Raw genomic sequence first — 23161 nt, 5'->3', positions numbered from 1 at the left:
ATACATTAGCAATTATATATTACTACCTTCCAGGTTATTTTCAGATAATAACCATTATTGTTAGCTGATGAACTCCATGAATTGCCAGCTGCATGTGGTGTGTCTGTGTCGCTAAATAACCCAATGAATAAGGAAGTTCTTTTGAAACTCAATTGCCCTAATATTTTTTCATGAAATATATCTAAATGTCCCCCAAACCTACACATACTGCAATCTGATCTATTTCATACATGGTTGTAAGACAGAAATACTAAATTCAATTATATAATTTAACGCTAATATATGATTGAAGGAAAATGTTTATGTCCAGTATTAAGATTTTACTTTCCATAAGAAAAAAAAAACAGAGCAAAAACGAGTTCGTTTTTGGCATGAGAATGGCTAGTGGATCTCACAACAGCTCTTTATAATTATCTGTGAACTACAATAATAAGCAGACTACCATTATACATGTTTTTAAAATCTCATCGCATACTTGCTTTGAGGAGAAGCAGTTCATTTTCTGCCTGATATAACAAACGTAAGCCACAGAAGAAGAAAAATTTTTTTCTAGTATTTATTGATAGCTATCAATCTTCATATTTGTCTCAAAACTTTGATTTGATAGCAAAAACGAAGATATTAAAAGATGAAAGATGAAGTTAACTCCAGGATCTAAATTTGGGAGATGTGGGTTCCAGATTTTTATAGCAGAGATAGTAACAGATACTTTCATGAGACTGTCTCAGGACAACAATCTGGTTTTCCTGAGCTCAAAGACGACGGCTGGGTGAGGAATCTAACCAACAGGAAGAAGATCCACAGCAATTTATGTCAAGAATAAAAAAAAATCCCCAAGTTATATCTTGGATTTTTATACATGATTTATAATTTTTTAGCACTGGTAGTCTCCTGGTGGAAAAGATAACAGATACAGATAGATATAGATATAGATAGATATAGATACAGATATAGATATAGATATAGATATAGATGATGTAGATATAGATATAGATATAGATATATAATTTTTAAATTAGGAATTCCTTAGTAGGGGCCAAGACAGTGAAGAGGCACTCACTTGGGAATCTGGAGAAAAGGGTTTGGGTCACGGCTCTTCTAGCTTTCTATGATCCTTCTGTGCTTTTGGATTAAGGTAAGGTTTTATGATTTGGACTAGTGGGAATCGATCCTAATTGATCCTTGTTATTCTCAAGATAATCTGATACTTGAAAACATACACTTTAAAAATGCATATTCTAATGTCATGTGTCAGGTCATGAAAGTCTCCTTAACTTTACACTAGTTTAACGTGGAATTTTTCTACTCCTCTAACCTATGTGCCTTCAATACTTGGCCGCCTTGCCCTTAATCATCTTATTCCCTTACTTTATTCTCAATTATAATGCTTTTTCATTTCTAGAGTGTAGGACCTGTAGCTGAGGAACTAAAGAGCAGAGGAAAAGCATGGCTCTCCCCTCAGTTGTCTTCCTCCACAGTGGCTGGAGTACAACATCATTCTCCTCAATACATTTCCACTCCTTTGATCTCACTCATATCCTTGGAAAGTCTGTCTAGAATAACCAGAATGTAAGCAAAACTCTGACACTTAGTTTTTCTTCCAGTAATACTTATGTTAAAAAATTCAACTCAACTCAACTTTGGAGGTATCCTGCATGATTTCTAAAAAAAATATTTTTCATTTCTTACAGAAGCAATGCTTCAATCTCTCAAAAAACCATGCATTTGGGAGAAAAGATAAAGAAGCATAAAGGATATCTCTACCAGAGTTAGTTTTGAACAAGAGAAACGTAGTTCAGAAATAATCACTGGTGGCGGTGGAAAGGCAAAAAGGGAATTCAGTCACAAACTCACACTGAGCAATGATAACGTTCTGAAGATACAAAATATGCGATTTTTTCTGCCCTTGAATGCTCACCTTCCTAGGGCAAATACAGATAGAATAATAGGCAGATCAAAGATTTAGGACCAAACCAAGATGCATACTTATACTAAATGGATTATAGGAGCCAGTTCTTTAATCCTAGTCAATCTCACTTGCCAGCAGGTGGAGGCAGCGAGAAAGGAGTGCATTGTCCGGTTCCATGACTGAAGAGGTATGAGGCTAAAACCTCAACTTGGAAAAAAAAAATCTTCTATGGAATCATTCCATTAGATAGATGCTATGTCTTAAAATTTTATTAAAAGAGTAAGACACTTCAATTATATCTTGGTTTAATACATTTTGTCAGCTTACCTTTTATACCCAATTGCTATATTTAGCAACATTAATATGATAAAATGGGTTAAAACAAATTTGAAGAAAAGCTTTATCTATAGCTCATACATTTTGTTGTACTCTCTAGGTATGATGAACAATTCTTATAGTTCTGTTACGGAATCATGTCTTTGCCCTAGCACACATATGTTTACATCCTTAAAGATATATTAAAGTGTTTTCAGCAAATTCATTTAAAAGTTAATCCTAAAAAAAAAAAACCCTAAAATATGATAAAAGTACTTGATTCTTCTCTATACATTGCCATGTGCTCTGGGGAGAAAGATGAATTTGATGGTTGTTCTTAGGTGTGTGTGTGTGGTGGGATGAAGGAGGGAGCAGGAAGAAAAAGTTTAGGGTTAAACCAAACTAAATAGAAAAAAGAAAAAAAAACCATGTGCATTAAATCCGTCAATTACATATGTGAACATATTTCTTAAGAAATTAAATTGGATTAAAAAAGTGTTTTAAGGGGTGCCTGGGTAGCTCAGTCAATTAAGCATCCAACTCTTGATTTCTTCTACATGTGGAACCTGCTTGAGATCCTCTCTCTCTCTCTCTCTCTCTCTTTGCCTCTCTCCCCCACTTGCACATGCTCTCTCATTCCAAAAAAAAAAGTGTTTTGAAAAGAAAACAGTCATATTTCTCAAGCATCTGGGAAAAAATAAACAAATGATAATTAATTAACAAACCTTTCCTTAGAACTCAAAAGTGTCCTTTGTTACCAAGAATGCTTCCAGAATAAATATTTATCGCATTGTATATTACCTACAAGGGATCATCATATACCTGTTTGTATATGATGCTCCCTGCATCATATATAAAGAAAATTAATTTCTTATTTCTTTAAAAGATGTATATTGAAGAGCATCTGGTTGGCTCAGTTGGTTAAGTCTCTGACTCTTGATTTCAGCTCAGGTCATGATCTCACATTTTGTGAGATCGAGCCCCACATTGGGCTTTCACTGACAGCGCAGAACATGCTTGGGATTCTCTCTTCCTCTCTCTGTCCCTTACCTCCCTTTTTCTCTTTTTAAATAAACTTAAAAAAAAGAGCATATGTATGTTGAGTGCCTACTGTGAGCCAAGGATTTAAAATCGAACAAAATGCTTCAAAATGCTTGTCCTCGTGAAGCTTATATTCCTGTACCAAAGAAATAATATAAACAAAAATAAAAGAGTTAAATATATAATATGGCATTTGGGGATACATTATGGAGATAAAAGTAAATTAGGAAAAGGGATAGAGAATACCCAAGTATTACAATTTAATAGAGGGTGAAAAGGGCAAAATCCACATTAACCTTTATATTTGTGACTGGTATCACTATGCTGTTGTTCCTCAGAAAGTCAGATGAACTCAGGGTCTCATTACAGTGAGAAGTTTTCATTGAGTGTGTGTAACTTATGCTTAGACTCTGTTTTATTCAGTATTTAATTTATTCATAAGCAATAATTTGGCTTAGATTATTCAGCCTAAACAACACAAGACTGTGAATGTATTTTTCTTCATTCTATTTTCCTTTAAGAGTAACTGTGAGCATAGCTGCTGTAAAACACCAGATGGAAAGGAAACAGTTTGACACCATCTTTTCTTCATCTGCATTGCCATGGTACTCAGTTTCTCATTGCACACAGGAACTCGAAAATTCCAGGTCTCAGATGTGGTTGCATCTATCCTGGGCTGCCTACTACAGATTTGCCTTCAAATGAACCACAGGAATGTTTATTTCTTAATAATCAACAGCAGCTTCCTTTGTAATGTGTTGTTTTGATTTTACATATAGGCTGACAGCATCGGTCCCAATTTCTAGGTTTGGCTGGCAGGTCACTTTCCCTTTGGGAGCTTTAAAATCATCAATATTAATTTAATGGTGCCTAGTTCTTGTCAAAGGCTGTGGATAAAAAGAAGCAAGCCAAACTAACAAACAAACAAACAAACTTCCAAAGTCTTAAGAAAAATGTGACAATCCATGACAATCCAGGATCTATTCATATTGATGATCCTTTTAAGGATTTGACACAACTTCCTTATTATGCATGGTGTATAACATTATGGCACCACCTGAAGTGATATGTCATCTAATGAATTTTGATAGAAGGGTCTTCTCCAACTAATCTAAGCTTAGAGTCAAACTTAAAGTTAGTCAAACTGGGCAAAAGGTCCACTCCCATTCCATCACCGAAGGTCATAAACTTAGCCATTAATATTGCTTCAGAGCAATAAATCTTCCCTTATGTTTCAAAACATATACTAATGAGTACAAAATACATAATAATGAGTATAATAATTAGTCGTTAATATTCACCTAATTCTAAATAATTTGGAGAGTGTGACATTGAGGTAATGAAATGTGAAATTAACCATACCCCAGAGAAAGAATAGAATGCAAACGATGAGGGTGGGGGCTTTGCCTAAGTTGGTCACCTTGAACAATGTCTCACCCTCAAGAACTGCTCAATAAATGTTTGATTAATAAATGAAAAAAATAATATCTGTTCATGTCAAATAAATCTGTGTGGATGTCAACATCATATCCTTGTAAATTAAAGGATTATCCTTTTTATGGAAAGAAAATGGCTATTGAAGAAATTGAATAATTTGAAAATAATTTACAAAGATTATAATTAGATAATATTAAAATTAATGTGTTAGTGTTACATAGCAAGATTGTCATCAAATGTTTGTAAAATAAGGTATAAATCTAAGAGATAATTTAATTTTTAGATCCTAAGCAGGAGGCATTATTTAAATCCACATACATTTTTTACATTTGTTATATTATACAATGATATTTTCTTCATTACTTACTAATCATCTCCACATATATGAGCTAGCATGCTTTTGACATAGAAACTGGATTAGAGTTTTGCTTTGTTCAATCACCCTATTTTTTTTTTGAAAGATAACAATTGAGAAAAAAATTGTGAACAGACTTTTAAATGCCAGATCAAGAGCTCTATCAAAACTTTCCCATCCCCTCTGAAAAAAAATCTGGTTTTATTTATAGTACTACACTAGATTGGCTGTAAAAAAAGAGAGATTTTCCTTCTAAGGAAAGTGGAGGAATGTTTGCATACATCCTGCATCTGGTGCTGGTGATTTTGAAAACACATGGAATTGGTGCGCAATTACCCTTCTTCCATGTCTTAGGGTTGTCACGGGACCCATTCTTCTTTCCTGTCAAACACGTAGATGATGAGGGCTTTGTACTTGAACGTCTACAGTTCCTGGCATGGAATCCTTCCCTCCCCCCAATAATTGGAGTATAATAAATGCCAGCTAGATATACTCTTTTTCTTTCTATACTGGAGATAGCAGAACGTATATTTCTAAGAAATATTTGTATTAGTAAAGAAATGGAGATGACCCTAAAAATACAGAGACATTTATGTTAATGTAACAGTGTTTCTTCACATCACCATACATACTACCGGTGGAAATTTTGCTGTTCTCAAACAAATGTAAGCAGACTCACTGAACTGATAAAAACTAAGTAAAATTCCTCCCCAAACTGAATTGGGTGGCGCGGTGGGGAGAATCTTTTGTTTTATATATAAATGTTGTCTAAACTGAAGTTGGAAATTGTTAATATTCATTTGTCAAACGACAAAGTGAGATTAAGAGTACTAAATACAGGATGTTAACATGTAAACGATTGCTATTTCACAATGGTTTTTGAGTACCTATCAATGGACATATATATAATAAGTTAGAACTTATGTGTGTTAAACTTTCCACTCTGTACACTACCTATAAATTCTGTCTATCAGTAACCATCTTTAGTATAGATGCTTTAAAATTGTAATTTGGTACTTATTATTAGATGAATTTATTGAATCAGACCTGTTAGAATTGTTCATTTGTCATATTTTTCAGGTTGACTGATGTGATTTAATTGTGTTAAAACTGTACTCAAAATATAAAGGAAATTAAAGTGTAGCACTTTAAAAATATAGCTTTTATATTAATAAGACATACATGGAATTGTTATAATTTATATTTATTTTACAGAAGTGTTCTATCCTGTGTTCCCTCCATGAGATACAATAATTTTAATTAAATAATAAAGTACACCAAAAGACTCAGCAGTAACTATCTGCTATTGTGAATTCTATGGGGGAAATGAACAAGCCCTCATGTCCTTTTTGAGAGACAATTCAACACATTTCTATTCATATCCTTTAGTGGTCAAGAGGTTATCTCACCATAAGTAGTATTCTGATGCGAAAATATGTTGTAGAAACCCAGATAAAATAACTATGAAGGTACAGAACCTATACTGAGTTAGTTATTAGCATTTTTGTAATTTGTCATCAAGTATTTATTTAATGATAGATTAAATATATGACAACATGATATCACTATTAGATATCCAACTGAAGAGAAAGCTTCCATGTCAATTGTTTACTGGTTTAGTCAACAACATGGAAACTCTATATTTTAAATCCAATTTAAGAACTTAAAAAATTGGAGGCCACACTGTCTTTGACGAATTTCATTTTAACCAGATAACCAGGACGTACATTTATAAAGGGAAAGGTACACATTGACAAGTTTGATTTGACCTTCAGGGCCCTCTAACTTTAACTGGTACTTGTATTCTCCTAGCACTTACCTCTTTACAATCAAGTCATGTTGGTTAGTTTACTGTGTCTGCACTTTATATGGACATCTGCACTTGTCACAGGGCATGATTTTTCTATGTGCTTGGTATTGATGTCAGTATTACACCTTCTGTTTTGCTTTTTTAAGAATATGAACCTCCTGTGTCTTAGACATTTTCAGGGATAGAAATTCCGGGCCTCACACAAATCATCAAAAAATTCACTGGGATGTTTCAAAGTTTTACAAAACTGCTGAAGCTCTCTTTAATGTAAGTTAAAGCCAGTGGGTTTTTTTTTTTTCTTTTTTAAGGCAGCTGTTTCCTGATGTTGTTATGCAGTTGCACAAGAATATAATTAGCATTTTTTATGTGTGTCTAAACTTCAATCCTATTCCAACTACTGATAGATCCATCATAACTATGAAGTGAAAATGAAAACTGTTTTGCATACTATTTATGCACCATTATGTAAACTGGGTACTCATATTTTGGACACTCAGTGCCCATCATATTTTTAGACCCATGTCTAACTAAAAGATCTGAGAGTACTCTAGGGGTACAATGCTTAGATTCACATACAGTAGTGACAGCTGTCCACACTCTGGACTAAGCACTAAGTGTAATTTAGCACCCCCTGCCTCACCCAGCAATGGTATAGCAATTAACAGCAAATGAAGTCAAGATTTGATTCCTGCATATTTCACATTTTAGAGATTAAGATATACTATTTTAAAAATACTCAGAAATTTCCAAAATGTTGACAAATTCTCCTAAATGTTCTCAAATATTTAACATCAGAATTATTGTGTCCTAAAATATTTAAATTGTCCTTTCTAATGAAACTATGATAAATTCCCAGTTAACAATAATATCAGAAAATGAAAATTGTATCAAGTAAGCTATATAAAACTATAATTTCAACACTTTAATTTATGGACTTGGTCGAATTCCGGTTGCTAATTTTTTTTTTTAAGCGAGAGAGTGAGAACAAATAGGGGAGGAGCAGGGGGACAGAGAGAAATTCTCAAGCAGGCTCCACGTTCAGTGCAGAGCCCGACTTGAGGCTCGATCTCACCACCATGGGATAATGACCTGAACTGAAATTGAGTCAGATGCTCAACTGAGCCACCCAGGCACCCCTCTAATCACTAATTTTAACAACTGGATAGGATTTATATTAAAATCTAAGAATTGAAGATAAAAGCATTTTATGTGAAAGAGCATCATCTATCCCACCTCTCTTCACTCAAAAGCACTTATTTAAAATATAAAAATACTTTTTAATACTATTTGTCTTTGCATTCAATGCAAAATTTAGTCAATATGCCCTTACAACTTTAATAAACAAAAAGTTCTAAAATTCAAAAATCAGTAACATGAAGAATTCAAAGGTTGAGGCTACTTTTACTATTTTAACTGAAAATACCATTTTTCTTTCAGTTTCAGGGGTGATCATAGTTTAATTCCTTATATTTAAAGATAGGCTTAATATTAAATAACATAGAATTCTCTAAATAGAAATATTGATGTATCATCCTCAGGGTTTTTTTTTAATTATTATTTTAGATTTTTTTTTTCAAGTAATATCTATACCCAACCTAGGACTCGAACTTACAGCCCTGAGATCAATAGTCTCATGCTCTACCGACTGATCCACCCAGGTGCCCTCATCCCCAGATATTGATAGTGTACATAATGTTTGTAGTAGAAAATAACAGGTTCATTATATATGAATGTACATTCATTACACATGAATGTAATCCAGTTTCTATGGAAATCTAACCCAGTTTCTATGTCAAAAGCATGCTAGCTCATATATGTGGAGATGATTAGTAAGTAATGAAGAAAATATCATTGATTAATATAACAAATGTAAAAAATGTACATGGATTTAAATAATGCGTCCTGCTTAGGATCTAAAAATGAAATTATCTCTTAGATTTATATCTTATTTCACAAACATTTGATGACAATCTTGCTATGTAACACTAACACATTAATTTTAATATTATCTAATTATATCTTTGTAAATTATTTTTAAATTATTCAATTTCTTCAATAGCCATTTCTTTCCATAAAAAGAAGGGTTAGGAATAGATTTATTTTTTCTGCCAGAGATCAAGAAAGCAGTCTTCTCTCAAATACACCAAATTGGCAGTGACACTGCAATTAGGGCAATGAGCTCCTGTTGGTGGGTCAGGTACAGGATTCCAAGTAGAGATGGGACCTCCCTACGTGTTTATGATGAATGAGAAGGCATTCAACCTGTCCAAAGAGCAAAAAGAAATTCCTATTGTTCCTAAATGCAAAAGTTCAAGTAAACAAAAAGTGCAGTTTTGACAAAGTGAGGAATGCATAGGGCAGTCTTGGGAGAATTTGAGCTGTCAAAGTGAAATGACTTAAAAACGTCTTATTCCAAACCAGAAAATAAATAAATAAATAAATAACCATAAAATAACCAAGTTCAAGTAAATGAAAACTATGTTCTTAAACAGGAACATAAAACGTTTTCTCACATGCTCTATGATGCAATCTTATATTTCAAGTTGTGTTAGCTATTCTGGTGTACTATTGCAGAATCTCAAGAATTTAGCTTTGCTACTTATGAATCCAAAGGAAAGTAAAACTTCATTTTATGAAGGTTCCTACTACTGTTTTCATAGCTACTTTAAAAGTTTTTTTTTTTTTTTAATATTTATCTACTTTTTAGAGAGAGACAGAGTGTGACTGGGTTAGGGGGAGAGAGAGAGAAGGAGACACAGGACCGGAAGCAGGCTCCAGGCTCTGAGCTGTCAGCACAGAGCCCGACACGGGGCCCGAATTTAGGAACCATGGGTTCACGACCTGAGCCAAAGTCAGACACTTGACCGACCAAGCCACCCAGACGCCCCTTCAAAGCTACTTTTAAAACATCATTATGTGAGCTTGTACTTGGTCCTAATCATATAGATTTCACCGAACAATTACTAAGGAAATTATATAGTACTGTGTTATAAATATATGCTGTGGTAAAAGTTAACGAATAACAAATGTATTATAATTAAAATATAATAATTGTAAATATAATAGAAATATAGAATTTTATGGCATTAAACATATGGTGCTCTGGCCTCTGTTTTAACTATCTCAAATTTTGAATTATTTAAAATTTATAATGATTAGTTTACAGTGCATTTCATTAGGGGCAATATGAAGTGGGCATTTTGAGTGAGTACATATGTGTTTTGCTTGAGGGACTTGTTGATAAATTTATTTTGTATGTTTACTTTTTAAAGCCAAATAATATTAGGGCCAAAACATTAGAAAATTTAACTGATCCTGAAAATACTTCTTTTTTTTCCAATATATGAAGTTTATTGTCAAATTGGTTTCCATACAACACCCAGTGCTCATCCCAAAAGGTGCCCTCCTCAATACCCATCACCCACCCTCCCCGCCCTCCCACCCCCCATCAACCCTCAGTTTGTTCTCAGTTTTTAAGAGTCTCTTATGCTTTGGCTCTCTCCCACTCTAACCTCCTTTTTTTTTTTTTTATTTTTCTTCCCCTCCCCCATGGGTTTCTGTTAAGTTTCTCAGGATCCACATAAGAGTGAAACCATATGGTGTCTGTCTTTCTCTGTATGGCTTATTTCACTTAGCATAACACTCTCCAGTTCCATCCACGTTGCTACAAAGGGCCATATTTCATTCTTTCTCATTGCCACGTAGTACTCCATTGTGTATATAAACCACAATTTCTTTATCCATTCATCAGTTGATGGACATTTAGGCTCTTTCCATAATTTGGCTATTGTTGAGAGTGCTGCTATAAACATTGGGGTACAAGTGCCCCTATGCATCAGTACTTCTGTCTGAAAATACTTGAAGAAGAGAATATATAAAAGAAAAGGAAGGTAAATATGATGATGAAGAGTAGGAAATAGAGGAAGAAAGAACAAAAAGAGAAACAAGAAAAATTTTTTTCCATGACAGAAATGCTGCAATTTGAAGATAAAAGTCTATTATTATTTGCTTTTAGAGTTTCAATTATTTTTTTAATTACACAAAATTATATTAGAAAGAGGCTGAGAGAGCACATGAGCAGGGGAGAGTGGCATAGGGAGAGAGAGAGAGAGAGAGAGAGAGAGAGAGAGAGAGAGAGAGAGAGAGAATCCCAAGCAGGTCCCACACTGAGCATAGAACCAGATGTGGGGCTTGATCCCACGACCCTGGGATCATGACCTGAGCCAAAATCAAGATTTGGAAGCTCAAACTGACTGAGCCACCCAGGCACCCCTAGAGTTTCAATTTTTACTAACATGTTTAATATGGAAAGAATTAAGACAATATATTTTTAAAAAATTTAATATTTACATATTTGTTTTTATTTTAGAGAGAAAGCATGCAAGCAGGGGAGAGGGGTGGAGATGGAGAGAGAGAGAGAATCCTAAGCAATCTCCAAAGTCAATGTGTAGCCCAATGCAGGGCTTGTTCTCATGATCCTGGGATCATGACCTGAGCCAAGATCAAGAGTTAGTTGCTCAACTGAGCCACCCAGGGTGTCCCAACACACTATTTTAAAATATATTTTCTAACAAGACAAAAAGCAAAACTAAGTAACCTAAAAGAAAACATCCTTGTTTTTCCATACAAATATGGTCAGTCCATTTGTTTTTCTTGAATTAAAAAAATTGTTTTTTTTTTCTGATTCATATTGTTGGATTAAGTCAAACCTGTTATGATTCAGAAAAAATAATGTGACTCGATATAGATGAATGTGTTTTCTCCAGGTACTCTGACTCTGACGAACAGACAAAATAAGTTTTTATATTTTTGAGCAAGATTAAAATTGACTTGAATAATTTTTAGTTAGGAAACAATTCAGAATCCAGAACTGTGCAAATGAGAACTATGATAATTTACTTTACCTCTGGTCATAAAATATTTCATTCTCAAACATCTCTTTCATATAACAACACTGCCAATGGCAGGCAAATATAGTAAATAGATATGTTTTTCAAAGACATATCATTCTTCAATAGAAAGAAAATTATATAATAATAATTGGAAATTATTTTATCTTCAAGGATACATCAAAGCAATGGCATTATTATATGCTTTGACATACCAATTCAAGATAGAGAGATATACTAAATCACAGACATCTATGATTTAAACAGGCATTTATCAGTTTTAAAAGACAACAGCCTGATCCACAGCAATAACAAAAAGATAATTCAGTTATCATATTTTTGATCCACAGAGATGACATTTTGAAATATCAAAACATATACAAAATCATATCTGTATACCAAAAACCTAACAGGATCTAAAATGCACTGAATTAACAAATTGTAATGGAAATAATGGTAATAGGTTTTGTGAAATTGGAGGAAGGAATGTTTTTTCTCCAGAGATAAGTAACACCTAAGTAACAGCTAAGTAACCATCTAAGTAACAAAGTATAGGCCAAAACTTCTAAGAGAGATAGGACTGTCCAAGGGAATGCTTTATTAATCCTTACTACTGAAAATTTGAACAAATCCCATATCATTTAGGCAGAATGTTTTATCAATGCATAGCCTTTATGTTAAGATAATTAAGTTTTGGTTATAAAAATTAAAAAATGAACTAATTAAAATAGTTTTCCAGAGGAAATAAGCTGTACTTTCAATTAGACCTTACCACGATTTTGAAGACTTTCCTCTTTCCTATCCCCAAGATTATCCCTGGCCATTCTGTCCCTCTCCAATGAGAGAGAAATGAATCAAATGAATTTATGTATGCAAATGACTTGTCAAAAGGGGAAGAAATGATAATAACATTACAAAAAAGCACACATAGGATAATGTTTAATAAATACTTTCAAAAAGCCAAAAATGTTAATTTTAAGTAATTGATAAAACTGTGAGATATTCCTGGGAATGGAATGGTCTCCATTGTTTTCTTTGGAAGAGTTGGCCCTGGGAAGAAATCAGAATAGTTATTTATCTTTTGAGGTAGGAGGTTGGCCCCACTATTCAGGTAATGATGATAAGTTGAAGGGTTGTTAGAGATGTAGAAATTGTCTTCAATTGTTCATATTTTCTCAGTGAATTAACAAGCAAAATGATCAGCTTACAGAAAGGGATGGAAAGGATGTCTTATAGATTTGAGGAGAGTGGAAAAAAGTATTAGTCTTGGGAAGAGAGAAAATGAATTTGCTAGAGAAATGAAGGAGGAGTTCTTGCTTCCATTGAAAGTCATTGGTCATTAATATAGAATGAATTGAGCCAATCTGGTTGTGTGTTTCCCTCCAGCTATGCAGGTAAAAAGTAGGCAAGGAATTTAATCAGATTTACATTTTTGTCAGTTGAGTAGGGAAGATGAAGAGAAACATTGCAAACCAGGAGAGCATGTATTTGAGAAAGTGGTTATTAGGTTGGTCCAGGAAATTGAAGTCGGGTAAGGAGAGAAGTGAAGTAATATAGGACTATCAATTAGTCTATGAATTAGAAATCCATAAGGATTGGAATTATTGTTGGTAACTGGGCACTAGATGGGGTGGACAGAACAGATAGGAAATGACAGCTATCAGTGGAATGCTTGATTGGAGATTATGGTAATGATTATTGGCAGAGGCAAAGAGAGGTTAAAATGACAAGAGTCAAAGTCCAAGAAATCAGGGCACTACAGTGTTGGATGTGTCAAATTTGTGGATATCATTCATAATCACAAAGATTTAAGACTTCAGTGAATTTTCATAGGGAAGCTGCCTAGGAATGCAGATCTTTGTGTGCTGTTGGTGCCCTTCCCTTGTGTGGTCTCCATATAGGGATGGGGTTACTAAACCAGAGACTGAAACAGAGTTCTGAATGTTCTGGAAGACATTCCCCACCTCCCATCTCCTTTAATAACGTCAGTATTTATAGCTTCATTGCCATAGTCTTCCTAAAAATCCATAAGTCCTGATCTCATAAATGTCCTATATTCCTAGTAGTTCAAATCCCCACAAGGAACTCAACTCCCAAATCCTCTTTGTGCAAAGACTTTTATCCTTGTATGCATATTCCTAAATTTGCCTACCATGCCACCTCTCTTGACTTCTAGCACTCTCTGGTAGTCATGCCACTTCATCAAAAAATCCTTCAGTGTTGTCAGCTTCTTCCCTGAATGTTACAGAACTGAAATTGCTATTTCTGGTGAGGATATTGTTTGCACTGTATCCCCTAAAGTGGAGGAAACGTCATCTCCTTCAACCTTTTTCCTTGAGCTCATTGAAATCTAGGCCATTATTTCTCCTCCTCTCTCTCCAATTTATTTTAGTTTCATGAAGCTTACACCATTAAATTCAACAATCTACCAATAGTACTTGTTTTGGTCATCCTAGAGCCTTTCTGTCATTCTCTGTTTTGTCTTGAAATGTTATTAATTAGCACTTTCCTGAAAACTCTCTCTTCCTCTCGCATACCACACCTGCCATAATTCTTTCATTTCAGTATCCATATCAACTCAAAAAGAGGTAAAAGGACCAACAGACCCACAACCATAGAAAATACTGTAAAATTATTAGTCAGATATCTAACCTTAAAGACATTAAATTTCTAATGGTTTTACATTGATTTTTATTAAAAAATTAAAGCTAATAATTCCTAAGTTACTTAAACTGAGAAAGAACATAGAAAAACATAGAAATCACTCCACCTTATTCAACAAAGTAGCATATTCTTAATACACAAAATTCGATGATAGCAGCACAGAAGAAAGCTATTGTTCAATATTAGAAAGATAATTTAATGAATTATGAAGGTAAGTATAAAATTCTAAAACACTGGCAAATAAAATCAAAAACTTTAAAAAATCTACCATGAAAAATACAAAGGTGGTTAAATATTAAGAATTATACAAATGCCATCCATCATGTTAATGAGTAGAAAGTGAAAAAATAAACCATGTGATTTTGATTGATGTTGAAGAAGCATTTGATGACATTCAAAATCCATTCCAGACTTTGTACTTGCTCAGCAAGCTTGTGAAAGAAAGAGCTGTCTTGATTTGATAAAGAGAATCCACCAGAAAACTTCAAGAAATGTCACACTTCATGGTGAAATATTAGAAACATTACCACTAAGGTGAGCAGTCAGATAAGGATGCCGCCATCACTGACTGACCCAGTGCAACAAGCAAGAGGAATATTCAGAGTGGCAAGTGGGGGCGCCTGGGTGGCTCAGCCGGTTAAGTGTCCCACTTCATCTCAGATCATGATCTCACGGTTCATGGGTTTGAGCCCACCGTGGGGCTCTGTGCTGACAGCTCAGAGCCTGGAGTCTGCTTTGGATTCTGTGTCTCCTTCTCTCTCTCTGCCCTTCCCTGCTTGCTCTCTGCCTCTCTCTCTCTCTCTCAAAAATAAATAAACATAAGAAAAAAAAAGAGTGGTGAGTGATACTGAGTAATGTATGGAAGTATTGGATCACTATATTGTACACCTGAAACTAATATAGCACTTTATGTTAACTACACAGGAATTAAAATTTAAAAACTTTAAAAAAAAAGAGTAGCAAGTGATTAAAAGGAAGACACAAAATTGTCATTATTTAATGATAGTGTCTACTGAGGTAGTACAAAATAATTAATGAAAAAGACTGTTTTCCTGAAACTGGTTGGAGTATCCAGTAAGAGTCAGTTATAACTTCAATGTAGAAAAAGCACATTATAAGTGATCAATAAAATATGATAGAAAATATGTAATTCACTATGGTAACAAAAATATATGAATTAACTATAAATCATCCTAAGAAGTTTTCAAGCCCTGTATCAAAATTTGGGGAAAGATCAGTCCAGAACAGAGGAAGGACAGATCCTTAAAGGGAGGCACTTGAGATGAGGGCAGAACACCCTTGATATTCCCATTTTAATTTTTTGAAAATATTTATTTATTTTTGAGATAGAGAAAGACAGAGCATGAACAGGGAGGGCCAGAGAGAGGAGACAGAGAATCTGAAGCAGGCTCCAGGCTCCGAGCTGTGAGCACAGAGCTCCACACGGCGCTCTAACTCATGGACTGTGAGATCATGACCTGAGCTGAAGTCAGATGCTTGACCGACTGAGCCACCCAGGCGCCCCTTGATATTCCCATTTTAGAACTGCTTAGCCCAGGGTCACCTGGCTGGCTCAATTGGTAGAATTTGTGACTCTTGATCTTGGGGTTGTGAGTTTGAGCCCCATATTCGGTTTAGAGCTTACTTAAAAAAAATAATGGTATAAGAAAAAACCCTGCTTAATCTAGTAGTTTTTGTTTTTTGTTTGTTTTTACCTGATTTTAGGTAATGAAGTGGCCAATCCTGTGGACTCAAAACAGACAAACTGAGTTCAAATCCTGACCACATAATATACTAAGTATGTTTGTTGATTTAAGCCTTCTAGGCCTCAAGTTTATATTCTTAACAACAAAAAGAATGATGATAGTAATTATTTTTATTGGACTGTTACTAAAAGTGAGATATGCCATGTAAATTTCTTAATGCAATGTCTGTCACATGGTAGTAGTTCGATAACCCACTATCATTTTTCTCATGGATTATTATCATATCTTCCTAACCAGTCTCTCTAATGCTACCCTTGGCTCTCTACAATCTGTTCCCAGCACACAGTGATCCTATTAAAAAGTATCTTAGATGATGGTAATCTTTGGCTCAGAATCCTTAAATGGCTTCCTTTATATGTGAGTAGAAGTCATCCTTATAATGGACTAAAAGACCTTTTTATTTGGAATCATGTTCTCTCCCTTTTCCTACTCCATTCCCGCTTCTTTCTCAGGGAACTTGAATTTGTGCTTCCTCTGCTTGGAGTACTCTGCCTTAAGTTTGCTGACTTACTTCCTTCATCTCTTTGCTCAAAAGTCCCTTTTTGTAGAGAACCTTCTTCACCACCCTATCTAAAACTGAGAAATGGGTACCTGTGTGGCGTCTGACTCTTGATTTTGGTTCAGGTCATGATCCCAGGGCCATGGGATCAAGCCACGCCTTGGACCCCCCCACTGTCAGCAAGGAGTCTGCTGGGGATTCTCTCTTTCCCTCTCTCTTGGCCTCTCCCCTGTTCTCTCTCTCTCCCTTAAAATTAACTTAAAAATATATAAAAAATAAAAATAAAACTGAAAAACAAAACAACCCCCAAACTCTCATCCCAGCACTCCTTATTCCTGTTTTCTTTTAAAATTATTTTTCCATTATTACTATATAATAGACATTATACTTGATATAAATATCTACTATTGTGTTCCCTATAAGAGTGTAATCTACATAGTGGTAGGGATCTTCACCTGTTTTCTTCTTTCCTTTCTCCCTTTACCTAGAACAACTCTTGGCATGTGGTATATATTTAATAAAAAATTGTTCCATGACTTGTTGTTATTCCAACATTACTATAAACTGGAGCATTGAATTCATTTCCATGTGTTAATGTACTTACTACTAAATGGTACCAATTTTCATCTTTCAACAGCATATTTTTTATGGCGATTTTATCACTTTGCTCCCTTTAATTCCTAGCATAGGTGAGCTCCCTTTCATATGTGGTGGTCCTTGATTATCTTGACCTGTGATTTTGTGAATACCCCAGGTAGATCCGATCTCTCTCAATTATTCCTTGATATCCATTTCTTTAAGATCTTATGCTTTAACATGTTACAATTAAAGGAGAAATAATGCCTGTATTTCAAATATATTTTCCATAAGCTTGGGAATCCAATGCCAAGAGTAAAAAAAAACCAGCCTCAGTGCTTACACTGAGCAAGTGAGCCAATCCTATCTCAGTCAGCAATTTGGCTCAGTAACGGGTTTCTCTACCACTGTAAACATGAATCAGGTTCTCAACACTTATCATCAGTCAAGCCTTGGGGGCACAGCTATGATTTGGAGAAGGTTATAGGAAGTCGTGTAGGCTTGGCTCCAACAGAAGTGCCACTGTGGTGTATAAATAGTGTGAAGAATGAATAAAAATGATGAAGAACGTCTTAAAGTTCTGACCAAACAATCTGTCAACTTTTGAGGACATTACAAGATCCAGGAAAAATTGGCTTTTATGTTAAAGGTTATTAGTCCTCAACAGATAATCTTTTCTGGAGGAAGCATGAACCAAAGTGGAGATTAGAGGATTTTAAACATTACACACGTGTGAACATTTACCAAAGAAAATGAGCCGATAAATCAGTTTCCTTAACTCTTTCTGGCACTGATAAAAACCCAGAGCCCAAATCCTTCAGTGGCATAAGATAATCAAAAGCATGTTTTGGAGTGATGTGTAGACAATGATTCATAAATGGTAAAGCTGGCAATGTCATATGGTAACAAAATCTACTTAACATGATTCTTCCCATATATGGCTGCAATTATAATCTTGATGGAGAACACATTAGTTTGGTTGAAGTTTTTATAAAATTTTATCTAATCCATGTTCACATGTATTTTAATTGGATTTTATTTAATTGGATCTATATTTAAACTTTTGGAAAATCAGTAGTAACTCTGGTTCTACTGATGTTCACCATCATAACACTTAACTAGATTGATTTAAAAGTCTTCTTTTTGGGAGTGCTGGGTGGCTCAGTCAGTTAAGCATCCGATTCATGGTTTCAGCTTGGGTCATGATCTCATGGTTTTCAGATCCAAGTCAGGCTCCGCACTGAGCATGGAGCCTGCTTGGGATTTCCTCTCTCTACCCCTCTCCCACTTGTGCATGCTCTTTCTCTCAAAATACATAAATAAAACATTAAAAAAAATCTTCTTTTGGGATCTTGCTATCCATTAACAGTGATATTGTAATTTGAATGTATTTAAAGTCACCAAAATATTTTGAATTCCCTAGTGGTGGATAAATACAAATCTATAGTAATAGAATTTTAGAGATAATTCCACATTAGTGTTTTTAACACTCATGGTTTTTTTTTTTCTAATAAACCTTATCCCTCAAATCACTCTACTAGTTCCATCTTATGCAAATAGTAGTTTGAGTGGGAATATGACAAGTCTTTTGGCCTGAGATAATATATCTAATATGGCTTCCTAAGGTTTGACTAATATATGCACACCAGAGAAAGTATGCACTTGAGTGTACCCATAATGTGACTGCAGGAGAAGGCTGGTGCTGGAATTCCGGTTTTCTTGCATCAGAGAATATCAGAAAAGATTTTTGGAGAGAACTGTGTTTATTGATTTTAGTAGCAGGACATTTTTAAAATATATATATTTTAATGTATAATAATATATTTAAATACATTAATGTATTTAATGTAATTAAATAATGTATTTATCTTTGAGAGAGAGAGACAGATCAGGAGCAGGGGAGGGGCTGAGAGAGGAAGACGCAGAATCTGAAGCAGGCTCCTGGCTCTGAGCTGTCAGCACAGAGCCTGATGCGGACTCCCACTCACCAGCAGTGAGATCATGACCTGAGCCATAGATGGATGCTTTAACTGACTGAGCCACCCAGATACCCCAGAACATTTTTTTTTACTGAAGCAATACCCAGTATCTCAATTTAATAACCCGAGCTTTTTTTTTTTTTTTTAAGAATTTCACTTTTTTAAATGCTTATTGATTTTTGAGAGATAGAAAGAGTAACTGCAAGCCAGGGAGGGACAGAGAGAGAGAGAGTGGGGGACAAGATCTGAAGAGGGCTCTGCACTGATAGCAATGAGCCCAATGCAGGGCTCGAACTTACAAACTGCTTGATCATGACCCTGAGCTGAAGTCTGATGCTTGACCAACTGAGCCACCCAGGAATACCATCCCCCATCCATCCAGTCAAGTTTTTTTTTTAATTGAAGTATAAAGATTGGATGGGAAAGGGAGAAGGTAAAGACCATCCTCCCCCCACCTCATGTACCATTGTGCTACCTTTGATATACCCCCTCTGTACCTTAGGACTCAATAGAAGATTCTTTGAAAATAGATTCACTTTTTACAATTTATTTTTACTTTAGTTAATTTTATGTTAAATTATTTATTGCCTAGAGGCGAGAACTGGTGGGCACAGCAGTTTAATGCCATTATTTAAAAGCTGAAACAGCAGAGAAGCCAGGAGGCCAGATAATTTCCCTAGGATCACATGGCTGGTCTTTGAAATGGAATCTGGATTACTGCTTTTCTTACCACATCAACCCTAAAAAAAAAAACAAAAAAAAAAACAAAAAAACAAAAACCAGCAACAACAACAAAAAAAAAAACAGAAAAAAAATGCTTCCTGAAGCAAAAGCAGAACAACCTCATTAATAATCAAAAAATGCACATTGAAACAAGGAAGTGCCATATTTTTCCTTTTAAATGGATACTTTTGAAAGAAGCACTACTACTTAAAACCTGTTAGCAAATACTAATGATTATCCCATAAAAAATAGTACATTTTCTAAGATTTAGCCTAGGACTGCCAGATAAAACTTTCCTATGACGTTCTTGCTCTGTCCAGTATCAAGTGCTACTAGCATTTCAAATGTGGCTAGTGTGACTGAGGAATGAAATAATAATTGTAGCTAATTTACATGTAAGTTAACGTAAATATAATGCAAGTAGCCACATGTGACTAGGGGCCATCAAGTGAGCCCAGACCTGGTCCATTCCTTCCTCTCTATATCATCTCTCACCACACTCTCATCTGTCATTCTATGGCTTGTCCATATTAAAATCCCAGTTTTATGAATGGAACCATTCTCCTCTGACTCAGAGCCAGTCTGTTAGTATCACTTCCCAATTTCTCACTGCCCTTCTCTTAGCCAACATCTATTCACCTTTCATGTTTTGAGAAGATGATGCTTTTCCTGAGAAGGTGTCTGAATCCTCCAACCCATTTCTACCTTAATCCTGTTTAGATAGTATCTACCTGAGGCAGATAGCACTTATTCTTCCAGAGGGCAATTACGTTTGCTATCTTTTTCCACCCTAGAGACTGTTAGGGTCTCTGTGGAAAAAGCTGTGCCAGTTATAAGCATATCACTTGCCATATATATTTTGAACAAATGAATAAATGAATGAATAAATGAAAGTTTAAATGTCTACCTAATTGTATTAATTATATTTTTGAAAGGTTGGCAGAAAAAAAAAACATGGTTGCAATGGGGAGTAATATTGTCTTCTCTCAAGCAGAGTAATGACAGACTAATTCCACACTTCAGTCTAACAGTAGTATAATGAATTGATTAGATGGACTATTGCTTAGAAATCCATTCAAATAGTCAGCTGTGGGGTAATGATGGTCTGGACTAGAGTGATTCAAATGGCCATGGAAAAGAAGATGTGAGTCTGAAAGACATGTTGGTAATTGGGTTGAATAGAACAGAAAAAAAACCTGAATAGTCAGAAACAATTTCAAAGTGTCTTTTGTAAGAAATACAGAGTATAGTAATTTCAAACAAAGATATTACATTTGGGAGGTAAATAAAACTGTGGTTGATATATTAATAAAAACAATGATGTACAAGTAAATTCAGAGGTATGTCTAAGTGTGAAATGTCTAAGTGACAAAATTACATAAACAGTTGGTAATACATGACTATTGAGAATGTAAACGAGAAATCAAACTAAAAGTTGGGGATATTAAAGCCATATGATTATTTGTGTGTGTGTGTGTTTTTTTATGGAAATCAGTGCAGGAAGAAGAAAATAAAATGGTAACTAAGTGTTTAAATATATGCAAGGAAATAGAAGGAAATGGAAATACCAGTAGACTATAAATACACAAAAAAATCAACACTAATGTTTTAAATTATTTTTATTTATTTATTTTGACAGAGACAGAGACCGTGTAAGAAGGGGAGGGGGAGAGAGAGAATCTGAACAGCGCTGGATTTCTCGAACTCACGAAATTGTGAGAGTATGACCTTAGCCAAAACCGAGAGTTGGACGCTTAACAGACTGAACCACTAGGTGCCCCAACACTAGTGTTTTAAAGGGGGGGGCATGGTTAAAGGTATTGACGTACCCAGAGAAACTGAATTGGAAAAAAAGTGAGCCAATGAAATTTGCACTTAATCTTAGCCAAAAGGCCGAGAAGCAATGAGAGCCAATGAAATTTGGATAGTCTTAGTAGAGTGATGTTTGAGACAGTTCTCATTCTTACACCTTGTGTAAAGCAGAAATGTTAACATTCCATACTTCTCAAGTGGCCAGAGGGTTCTATTCCAGATAGGAAACCATACACTTAGAGGCTGGGCTTGCTGTATTATTATTATTTTTATTTTTTTAATACTATTGGGGACCGGATAAAATTTTGTGTTTTATTTTATTTTTAAGAGATAGAACGTGGAGGTCTGCCAAAAGTTTACCCTTTAAAGCTTAATACAAGTAATTTTAAAGAAATATTTGTCATTTTTTCAAATGGGTCTATAACCCATAGGGTTTATATGGATTTTTTTTGTAATAAGTTAGTCTTTTAGCCCTTTGGGCATAGAACTTCAAACAAAAACTTATGTGCTAATACTGTATTAGGAAGTGCTTTTCCAAGGAAGTCACTGTGAGAGACAAGGGAAGGGGGGAGAGCAAAAATACAGAGGAGAGTTACCAAACTTTCTATAATTTGTGTCAAGCACAATTTCACCATGTTTAAAAGGTAGTCTGAACTATCGAATCTCAGTCTACCTTGAGGTAAAGAAAGGAGAATTTATACCTCATATTCCTAATTATATTGTCATAGGTTTGCTTCATGAGCTGTTAATACACTCTACTCCACCCAAATACATACACTTCCAGGTGGCCCACAAGCAGTCCCTAATGTGTCCCATGACGTCTCATGTTTCAGAAACAATAAGAAAGCATCAAGGAGAAAGGCAGAGTGTGCCATGTGGGCATCAAGCAAGATGCAAGTGATGTTGGCTAGTGCAAAGCCAGTACTTGCAGTACCGGAATGAGATAGAGTCCAAAGGCCTCAGAGAGAGACCCTCCTACGAAGTTCGTAGATGCCACTAAGAGTATCTGATGTAGTTCACAAGTACCACCCACTTTACTCTTTCTTCCCTGACCCTAGCACTCAAGGGTGGCAAGCATACAGCCTCTAATTTGAGTTCTATTTTTGTGATGGGGTAATTATGGACAGTGAATGTACAAGTGTGCGAACACAGATATTTTTAGATAATACATATCCTGAGATAGTTTGAGTAGGAAATAATGACCTGGCTTTCTTAACTCTGATATTAATAGATAATGGTAATTTTCATACCAGCTGTATTTTGTACAGCTTGGTCTTTGAAATCTTATACTCTTGAGATAAATCTTTATTTTTAAAAAAATATTTGTTTGATAAATATTTCATCATCCTGAGGTGTGCTTTTGCCCTTTCCACCCAACAAAACTTC

The sequence above is a fragment of the Panthera leo genome, chromosome C2, assembly GCF_018350215.1.
Source record: "Panthera leo isolate Ple1 chromosome C2, P.leo_Ple1_pat1.1, whole genome shotgun sequence".
NCBI classification, from domain to species: Eukaryota; Metazoa; Chordata; class Mammalia; order Carnivora; family Felidae; genus Panthera; species Panthera leo.
The sequence above is the reverse complement of the archived record's forward strand: the minus strand, read 5'-3'. Positions refer to the sequence as shown.